We start from the raw sequence: 11,645 nt of genomic DNA, 5'->3' as shown, positions 1-11,645 counted from the left end.
ACGCCAAACTCTCTAAGTGTGAGTTCTGGCTGCGAAGTGTGAACTTCCTAGGTCATGTAGTCAGCCAAGATGGAATCCATGTGGATTCCTCTAAGGTCAAAACTGTAGAAGGATGGGCAATCCTGACAACACCTACAGAAATTCGTCAATTCTTGGGATTAGCAGGCTACTATAGGAGATTCATTCAAAACTTCTCTAAGATCGCCAAGCCACTTACCTCGCTTACGCAAAAGGGCGTACCATTCAAATGGACAGACAAACAAGAGATTGCTTTTTGAACCTTGAAACAAGCTCTCTGTAGCGCACCTGTACTATCTCTGCCTGAAGGAACGAAAGATTTTGTAGTCTACTACGACGCGTCAAATCAGAGCTCGATTGCAAGCATCGCGTGACCGACAAAAGAGCTACGCTGATAAACGCCGAAAGCCCTTAGAATTTCAAGTCGGTGATCGAGTACTGTTAAAATTCTCGCCCTAGAAAGGAGTCATTCGTTTTGGGGAGCGGGGAAAACTAAATCCACGATACATTGGACCTTTCGAAATCATCGCCCGAATTGGCCCAGTAGCATACAGACTGCAACTACCCGCAGAGCTAAACGGTGTACACCCTGTGTTTCATGTCTCTAACCTAAAGAAGTGCCTATCAGACGAAACCCTTGTCATTCCTCTTGATGTAATCGAAATCAATGAGAATCTCTTGTTCGTCGAAGAACCAATCGAATTCATGGACAGGGAGGTAAAGCGTACTAAACAGAGCCGCATCCCGATCGTGAAGGTACGGTGGAACGCAAAGGGTGGGCCAGAATTCACTTGGGAACACGAAGATCAAATGAAGCAAAAGTACCCTCACCTATTCTAGCATTCTCAAATCTAGCTTTCAAACAGAATTTCGGGACGAAATTCCCTCTAACGGGGGGATGATGTCACAACTAGAAATTTTGTGCCTTGTAACTACAACACTTAAGTCGGATTATGAATCCAAAAACATAAGGGCATGTATGATGCTTACTCTGTGATAACAAAATTGCAATCAAATACACCATACAAGCATTACAAATAGTCAACAAGCAATTGGAAACCCTAGAAGTTCTTATTTAGGTCCATTTTGGACTAGAACTTCCTTATTGGGCCTAATGGACCAACAAACTTCCAATTTGACTATCTTGGGTTTAGAACTCTTAAATGGGCTCTAATTGGACCCACTTTCATTTATTTCAACATATTGGGCCAAATTGGGCCTAGAATGAAATAAATCAAATATTATGAACTATTTTGGACCATAATTAACCTAATTTAGCCTTAATAGCTCATAAAAATCACATTTATAATTAATTAGGGCTAAACATCACTTAACATAACCATGAAATGGGGTTAAGCATACAAGGCCCAATACTCATCTTTTTCTCTCCAAATCTCGGCCCAAGCCCAACCAAAGAAACAGAGTTGACTTTCCTATGTCACCTCATAATTATCCATAGGACTCCCATGCACCATCTCATGTTTTCATGCAAATCAATTCAAGAACCACACTCCTCTCCTCTCTCTTCTTGCTCTCAACCGAACACAACACACACACACACTCACAAAAATTCATTTCATTCTCTCTAAGTCTTGAAGGACATCTCCTTCCTCCTTCTTCAAAAATTTCGAGAATCAAGAGCTTTTCAAGGAGGTTTTTCCCACAAACACATCATCTAAGGTAAGTTGATGACTAATCCAAGATCTAGCTACTTCATTTCATCAAAAATCTCTTCTAAATCTATTCCAACTTGTGATCATGCACCTTAGAAGTCACTAAACTCGAGATCTACCAAGGAGACTTGCTAGGATCGAAATTTTCTTCTTTTCTCTCTTCAAAACCGAAACTACAACTCAAGGTGAGCTTCATACCCCCTTATTTTCGGTTTTTATAAGTTTTTGTGGGGGAGAATACAAGTAAAGGTGTAGATCCATCATTATGTGTATGTTTTCGTTGATTTCTATGCTTATATGTATGTTTTCTATGATTTTGATGCTAGATCTAGTTATGAATTGCTAAAAACCGAGATATATCTTATACTAGCATGAAATATACTACTACATACAAAGTGTACCAAGAAAAATAGCTAAGTGGCTTAACAATACATACTTCGGGCTAAAAACTCATTTTTTTTGACATAAATGTTAAAAATACAAAGTTAAAGGGCCCAAAATGAAATATTTCGAAATCTGATGGGTGAGATGAGTCAAAACAGATTCCATAATGTATTTTCTGAAAATATACTCTTTTGGAAGATCAAAAACATAAATTTCAAGCTTAATGGGCTAAAAATGACAATTTCGGCCCAATAGGGCCCATTATGCGAAATTTTCTGTTTTGGAGGGCCAAAACTGTGTTTTCCTGTAAAACAGTGGACTATTAGTGTTACATGTACTTTTCAAAGGTTTAAAACGCTTTTCAAATTTAAAAAGGACCAAAGTTGCAAAAATTTGCCAAATTGGGCCAAAAATGTAAAAATTGCAAAAAAGAGGGGTTATAACCGAGAAAACTGCAATTTCAAGGACTTAAACTGTTTTAAATGAAAAATATGCTGAAAAATATTAATTTCAATAATTTTTGGTGTTAAAATGTCAAGAAAAATGGTTTAAGGACTAAACCGGAAATTATTTTACCTAAAGGGGTGAAAAAGTAAATTTGCAAAATTAAGAGAGGTTGTAAACAGAAAATTTTCAAGGGTAATTCAATACACTCGTTGTGAACAAAGATTGACACTACGACTCTCGATAAATTACAATACACAATATCACCAACAATCGTTATCAAACGAATTGATTCGGTCTCGAATCAATAACAAAATCCAAAACTACTAACACTATAACGCTCAATACACATATGAAACTCTTGGAACTCTTTACTCTCGTGGAATTACTCAATACGTCGACGTACACTCCTTAGGCCCAAAAGTTGCAAATCATGCTTGTCGAGCCTAGCTAGCCCGATGACATGATCTTTAGGCCCAAAGGACACTTGCTTACATGTAGTTGGGTCTAATGCGACTCGACCGCGTGTAAAAGGACTTTCAATGGCAAACATGCTGCTGGTCCCCAAGGGTCCTTCAGTGCTGCTAGTAAAGTCGGTAACTCACGATTGCGGGTTGGGCTTCGGGCCCTTCGCAATTGCAATGGTCTTGAACGACGCAGGGAAATACCGAGGGTTTCGCACCTTCACTTTTTCTCTCCGGTCGTGGGACTACACAAGTCCGGGAGGATTGAGTTGTGTGAATAAGTGCGAGTGACGCCTAAGGGATCACTAGCACGGTTGCCAATTGGACGTTTTCATTAACGTATGATACAACAATTCACCACCCTCTGTATACTCAATGCCTCCGGAGCTCAACGAATACCTCTAACGTAACGAAGTAACAGTACCCAAAATAACTAAAGCAAAGTGATAGGAAAACGTCGGGTTTTCCTAGGGTTTTCAACAAGTACACTTACGAACTACATGTCGAATTTTAAAACTCTTACACTTACATCTATAGAATTCAAACAAGCATACTCACGGATCTTCACATATTTTTACGTTATTCTATTTTCAGAAAATATCGGATTTTCTGGTGATTTTGTTCAAAACATTACAAACATTGGATTTCAAACATTACTTATGAACTCACCAACATTTCATATGTTGACGTTTTTTCAAAATACTTGTATTCTCAGGTAACAGATAAAGTGAAGGATGAATTGTACTCTATGACGTTTTGCTGTGGTTTAATTTAGTATCGAACAGTTACTTTTGAGAATGTAATGTTTTGGAACAATGTAATGGATGTAAACGCTACCAGTTGTATCATTCCAAATGTTGGTGATGTATAATGTTATGTTTCATGTATATTCATTGTGATGGTATTCAATTGAGTCACGACAGCCCCCAGACGTTTCCGCCGTCTGGTTCGGGGGTGTGACATAGACATAAGCAAATGTTTGTTGCAACGTTCATGAGTGCTTATGAATATGAATTTGGGCATTGGATTAAACCAACGCTCACTTGGATCACTCCATGAATTGTATCACGAGTGATTGGTGAGACGATAATATCTTATATTCTTGAAACCGAGATGTGTGAGTTGTATCTTGCTAATCGGTTGCACATTGATAATATGTAAACGCACTAGTAACTTGGTGTTATAAAACATATTGTTGTGTGTGATTCGGTGAGTGAGTGCAAGCAAGCAGTGTATCAAAGTTTATCCATTCCTTTTATTCAAAGTAGAGTAAAAGCGATATCTTTGGGCCCCTCGATGATTTAGTGATGACAAATGTAAATGCTCGGACGGGCTAGCGCTAATTTGATTTGTTCAATTAGTCAGTCGTCATAAATCAGGAATCGAGAAATAGTAGAAAGAGAATGATTTGAAATCATGTCGCATACGATATCTAGAATGGAGGAATATATGATCCCTTATCTAAGGACATGCGTATCTGATAGGATCAGAGTCGACAACGGCTTTGAAAAGCTACGATTGCAGATCAGGATCTGAAGTCATACGCAGAATAGTTATTAGACTTACCCAAGTGGGAGACTGTTGGATTAGTGTCTAAGTCCATAACTATTTTGGTATGTACTTAACCCGATGGTGCATGGTCCTTTTGGGTTGCCTTCATCAAAGCAACTTGATTGGAGAAATAAATAGAGAGAGAGGTTATTATGATTTATTAGTATGTTATAAGAATAATATATTAAAGGAGAAATCATATTTGTTTAATTAATATTGGTCAATAATTAATTAGGAATTAATTTTGTGATCAAGTGTAATTAATTAAACTAGAGGGGCTAAATTGTAATTATGTGATAGTAACAAAGTAAGGTAAGGATTATCCTAAGTATAGAATGGACGAATTTAAGGTGATAATGCCTTAGAATTCGACTATGATAAGGATTCAAGGATTATCTTATGGGTTGCTCGGTAAGCAAGCAACTAGATAAGGATAATGACTGAAACCCTATCTGTACACCTATATAAACCCCCTTTGCTCATGAATTCGTTTAAGACCTTTCCAAGGCTTCTTAGGGACGAATTCAATACCTCCTCTCTCTCCTCATATCTTCTCCATTTGCTCTTGTTGTTTGTAAGCCATTAGAGGAGATACAATTGTGATTCTAAGCCTTCCAAAGTCAATACAAGGAGATTTGGGATTGTTATTGCTACATAACAATCAAGGTAACATTATAAACTCATTCTTATGTTAATATGATTACTTGTATGCTAGAATTAGGGTTTGTAGTCTTGGATAACTTGCATGTACAATAGAGAAACCTAGATCCGAACATTAGGGTTTGTATGAGCACATAGGATGTCTTATGACCAAAACCCATCAAAGACCGGATAAACAACTCAAGCTCGGGGATGATAGGACGCGATACTTTATGAACATGTAGGAAGGTCGGATTTGCCACTTGAGTGGACAAATATCAAACGTGTACTTAATGCAGGATGTCAGAAAAATTCAAGACTAACGTAATGATTAAGAAATAGTCAAGTAAAAGTGGGAAGCAATGTCAATGGGAGTCATACCAAGCTACCCAAGAAACCTAATGGTTTTGATTTTATTCAGGTAGCGGTCCACAAATTGACTAAGTCCGCCGACTTCCTGTAAATCTAAGAACAATGTGAAATGGAAAAGCTGACCAGAGCTTGCCAAAGAAATCGTCAGACTACACGAGGTGCTGAATCTATATCATTTCTCACTAAGATAGTAGATCACCCTAGTATTCTTGACAGTCATTAAAAATCCTTGAGTGCCCACTTAGACAAAAGTATAAATTATTATCCCTAATGGTCAAGGTCACACCGTTTTAGGCTTTATGCAAATGCAACTGTTAATAGTCGATATGTTGAGGAATGATTAAAGATATGAAACCGAACAAAGAGCATGCAGGTAATCCACTACATTTTCATACATGAATCACACAAAAGATTACAGAAAAGATTGTGTGAGCCTGGTAACGATTACCATCTGTACACGAAACGACAAGAGAGTTATCTAGACCAAAGAAATAAGTTTTTCAGCTTCCAAGTCAGAGATTGTGTAACTTTAAAAGCTTTCCCTTTAAGAAGAATGATTCGGCTTAGAAATCTGTTCCCACTTCCACTAGGGAACCTCAAGTGGCTGCAACTTCCCATGCAGTCGCTAGTGCTCGGTCTTAACCCTACGATACGTCAAGCACATCTCAACAAACCACGCTACATCCCTTTTCATACAGGGCCACCAATAGTCTCTCTTTAGGTCCAGATACATCTTAGTGGCCTCGGGATGAATCGAAAACCTTGACTTAGGCGCCTCCTCCATCAAAATGGTATGTGGTCCACCTCCAAACGGTACCCAAATCCGACCCTGAAAGGTAAAAAGCCCAGACTATCGGTAATGAACTTAGGTATTTGCCCGATCACCCGCTCTCTCTTGCGGTTCTCCGTTAATATGGCCTCTGTCTCGGCCTCTTGAATGAGGTCCAACACCAGCATCATGACCATCAATCGCATACAAATATCTTGAATTAGGGCACTCTCTACCTTACGGCTCAGTGCATCAGTTACAAAATTAGCTTTGCCCGGGTGGTACAGGATCTCACAATCGTAATCCTTTACCACATCCAACCATCTTCTTTGGCGCATGTTCAGGTTGGGATGATCACTCAAGTACTTCAAACTCTTATGGTCCGTGTATATAGTGCACCGAACCTCATACAAATAGTGACGCCAGATCTTGAGGCAGAACACCACTGCCCCCAGCTCCAGATCGTGGGTGGGATACCTCGTCTCATGAGGCTTCACCTGCCTCGAAGTATATCCTATTACGTGCCCTCTCTGCATGAGTATTGCACCTAAACCTGATATCGATGCGTCACAATAAACAAAAAAATCTTCCATCCATTCTTAGAGGGATAACACCGGTGCTTCGCATAATCTTTGGCGAAGTGTCTCAAACGAGGTCTGTTGCTCCAGACCCCACAAAAAAGCAACACCCTTCTGGCACAACCTGGTGAGAGGAATGGCGATCTTGGAGAAATCCTGGTTAAATCTCCGATAGTAGTCGGCCAATCCTAGAAAACTCCTGATCTCGGTGGGTGATCTCGGCACCTCCCACCTCATAACCGCCTCAATTTTGGCCGGGTCGATCAACATCCCATTTTGGTTAACGAGGTGTCCCAACAACTGGACCTCTCATAACCAAAAATCACACTTGGAGAATTTGGCGAAAAGCCTCTCCGACCGCAATACCCCGAGAATCTCCCTCAGGTGCTCCTCGTGCTGCTCTCTAGATCTCGAATATACCAGAATATCTTCGATGAACACGATTACCGATCGATCCAACATCGGCCTGCACACCTTATTCATGAGATCCATGAACGCTGCCGGTGCATTGGTAAGCCCAAAAATTATCACCACGAACTCGTAATGCCCGTAACGAGTTCTGAACGTAGTTTTCTAGATATCTTCATCCCGCATTCTTATCTGATGATATTCATACCTCAAGTCTATCTTGGAGAACCAAGATGCTCCTTGCAACTGATCGAATAGATAGTCGATCCTTGGTAATTGATAACGTTTCTTGACAGTCAACTTGTTCAATTCCCGGTAATCAATGCACATCCGGTGTGAACCATGCTTTTTATTGACAAAAGGATCGACACTCCCCATGGTAAGCTACTCGGTCTAATAAACCCCTTCCCCAGCAACTCTTGAAGCTGCAAGGATAACTACTGCATCTCCGGTGGCGCAAGGCGATAAGGCGCCTTGATGATAGGCGCTACCACCGGAACCAAATCGATGCGGTACTTTACCTGCCTCTCGGGAGGCACACCCGACAACTCCTCGGGAAAAATATTTGGGAACTCACGCACTATCGGAACATCATCAATCGAACTTGGCCTCCCAGCAGCCACTTGTGTATCCATCACATTGGCTACGAACCCGCTATAACACTGCTGTAAAATCTGTCTCGCTCTAACAGCCGAACAAAATGCTGACCCACCTCTGGTACCCTCGCCGCACGCTGTAAGTACTCCCCCACTACGGTCTCGTATCGTCACGAACTATCGCTCACAGTCTATAAAATCCCTAAATCGGCTCAACCAATCCATGTCTACTATGACACTCACGTCACCCATCGCAATTGGGACCATGTCTCTCAGAAACTCAACACCGAAAATATCGAGTACACATCCTCGAATCACATCCATAGCATACACTGCTTGCTCGTCAGCTATAGAAACTCGTAGAGGTCGACTTAACACCTCTCGCCGGATACTGATGTGTCGACTAAATGCTGAAGAAACAAATGACCGACTCGCACCCGAGTCGAATACCACCAAAGTAGGTACATAATTCACAAGAAAAGTACCTACGCATATCATAAAAAAAGCACCATATCATTACTCAGCATAAATAAATGAAAATATACATACCAACTACGACATCGGGCGTTGCGCAGACCTCCTCCGTTGTCAACTGGAAAGCTCTCCCGCGAGCTTTCGGTGCCTCAGCCTTCACTGGCCGTCCCTCAATAACTCGCGCAAACCCATGTGCTGACCCCTGTAGCAGCTGTGGATACTCGACCTTCCGATGGCCCGTCTGGTTGCAAGGAAATCAAAGCTTGAATCCCTTGGGGTAATCCTTGGTTATATGCCCTCCTTGCCACATTTGTAGCAGGCACCCGATCGAAAAACCCCATCATGTCCCTTGCCGCACTTCCAGAAAGTGCGGCCCTTTTGGCCTCCAGATCTCGAATCGGAGGGCTTTGCGCGCTTGGCTGCCGACTATGACTGTGCCGGCTGCCGATCCTTCCCCTGAGACTCGGCCGCCTCCCTGGCCTGAGTCTCCAACTCAATCGCCCTCTTCCGGGGATTTTCTTGGAGCACAGAAAATGTTCGGTAAGTCGAGTTCGCTATGAACTCTTGAATATCTCTCCTCAGTATACCCAGATAACGACTCATGTGTGCATGCTTGGTAGACACCTGCTCAAGATAGAACATTGCCCTCTAATGAAATTTCCTGATAACCACAGTAAAAGAATTAGTACCCTGCTTGAGGGTAAAAAACTTCTGGGCCAATCTTTCTCCCTCCACAGGGGGAACATACTCGTCTCTAAACATGGTGGTGAACCTCTCCCACGTCACATCTGAAAGCTCTGCAAGAGTGAAGTTTGCTGTCACGAACTTCCACCAGTCCTTCGCTCCCAAGCGCAGCTGGTTCAGCGCGAACCGTACCCTTAGATGCTTTGGACATGACCATGTGTAGAAGCATCCCTCAATATCAAAAATCCATCTCATCGAAGCGATCAGATCCTACGCCCCATCACACTCTGGTGGCTTCATGTTGCTGAACTCCAGAAACAACAACGAGTCACCTCCCTGAGGTCTAGCAGCAGCCACAATTGCATTAGCTACAGCAACCACAACCTCAGTAACCGATGCGTACCGCTCATCAAAAGTCTTAATCAATGTGGTCTTTATAGACCCAAACATCTTCAGAATCTCGACTCGAATCGTCGCTGCCACCTCATCATGAATCAACTGACGAAGCTCCACGTCGCTTATGCCGCTCGTCTCAGGTCAGTGGCCTGTCGCAACCATGATGTCTCTAAAACACAACATAAAAATATCAGAGACTTGCTCGAGCATACTCACACTCGATAATTTAATCCTACTTGTTCCCTAGTATCCTAAGGATTCTTACTTAGACTGTGCACTAATCCGGTTTCTTTAGTAGTATGGGCCCTATACTAACGTCCACACCGCATCAGTATTCACCCCAAGTCCTCCTCCTTGGATCCCAAATCACAAGTACTCTACATCTCGCTAGCATAGGCTACCCTTCGGTAGGGCTCTCATAAGCTCCTCATTGTTAGCTACTCACTCTCAAGCATCTCATAGCAGCAGAAATCTTCCTAGGCTAAGACATCACAAATCAAGACACTCTAGTCCTAATATGAATACCTAGCCTACTTTAGCATAACATATCATAGCATATGTAATAACGCATAATGTAAGGGTATTTTGGGAAATCACCGTTCGGTCCCTGGCTGATCGTACACACTACTTCTTTCTGCTTTTCTCAAATTCTCTTACTTCTTTAGAAAAATCGTTTATTTTATGAAAAACTTTCTCAAATCCTCAGTTTGATTTCAAATACACCCAAAGATGCACCTGAATCCCTCAGACCAAGGCTCTGATACCAACTTGTAACGACGTGAATTTTCAAAACAATTTTTCATTTTTAAAATATATGTTCATTCACAAGATAATATCAAAACATAATGTATCCAATGTTATCATAACAATATAAATCCCAGAATCTCAAAACATGAACTCCATGAGTGTGTACAGATGACGTCGGCACCTTCCCGCGATCCTCGCTAGAACCTAAAACACATAACACATAACACGGTAAGCATAAATGCTTAGTAAGTTCCCAAAAATACCACATACAACACACACGCCTTTCCAGGCCATAACTCTGTGGGAGCTTGCGGTCCAAGTGTCTCAGGGGACTTCCGTCCCAAATCCCGGTAGACCTTCCGGTCCTACCCTTATCGACCTTCGGGTCCATAACCTCCTGACCTTTCAGTCCATGTCATCTTGACCTTCCGGTCCTTATCATACATAACATACATAACACATACATGTCATATAACATCATATAAAACATACATCTCATAGCATATAAGACCTTCTGGTCACACATAGGTACCTTTCCAGGTATAATATAGTGAGAAGACACACCTCGGGTAACTCGGTAAATCTCGGACTCGGTAAACGGGTAACGCGACCCCTTACAATGCGTGTATTAGGATTACGCCCCACGTAAATCCCAGTTGCATGAAACTATAAGCATCATAAACATAAATCATGTCTGATGTTTATCTCGAAATGCAAAATTCTCAACTATAATAATCTAAGAACACTTCTATTAAACCTCGTAGGAATACATTACGCAGTATGCATGCATTGACGAATCTTTTCGAATTCGGATTAGGAATTCAATCAACCAATTTCATTTTATTGAGAACGGTCTGACTTATGTTTTAACCATCCAAGTTCAAAAGAATGCCACCTACACGTTTAAGCACATTGACTTTACTGGGTAAATCTACTATACAGAAATGATAAGCTTTGATTCCGCTTATGCCACGACTTGAGAATAATGAAATAAGATGCTCACGGAAGTGAGATACAAAAATTAGAATATGCACTAGTTAAAGAAAACCTTGTTATGAAGATGGTGAAACCGCCTAAGACTGTAGAACCAGGAAGTGACAACTCAATTCAAAGCAATAATGATCGAAATAAAGAATAAAAATCTAGGAACCATCAGTAGCAATTAGTACATTTCTCATTAAGCACTTATTTACTGAAGTACTGGTAATCCAAATATGCATAGAAATCCTTGTGAACCGTAAATTTAAAACTATTCTGAGTCATAAACCTAGTAGATTGGAGAAAACCTACAGAGTAGAGATAACATGTGGACTGTCATAAATATATTCATGAAATTTTAATGAATTTTATTCCAACACATACCACAAGAAATTTGTACGACTAAATCTACCCACGAGAAAACCATGGTCATTTATGATGATAAGTCAGAGAAAACCTGAAGTTGTTTT

Source organism: Lactuca saligna, chromosome 3 (genome assembly GCF_052625555.1).
Source record: "Lactuca saligna cultivar CGN05327 chromosome 3, ASM5262555v1, whole genome shotgun sequence".
Classification (NCBI taxonomy): Eukaryota; Viridiplantae; Streptophyta; class Magnoliopsida; order Asterales; family Asteraceae; genus Lactuca; species Lactuca saligna.
This window is presented reverse-complemented; position numbering follows the sequence as displayed.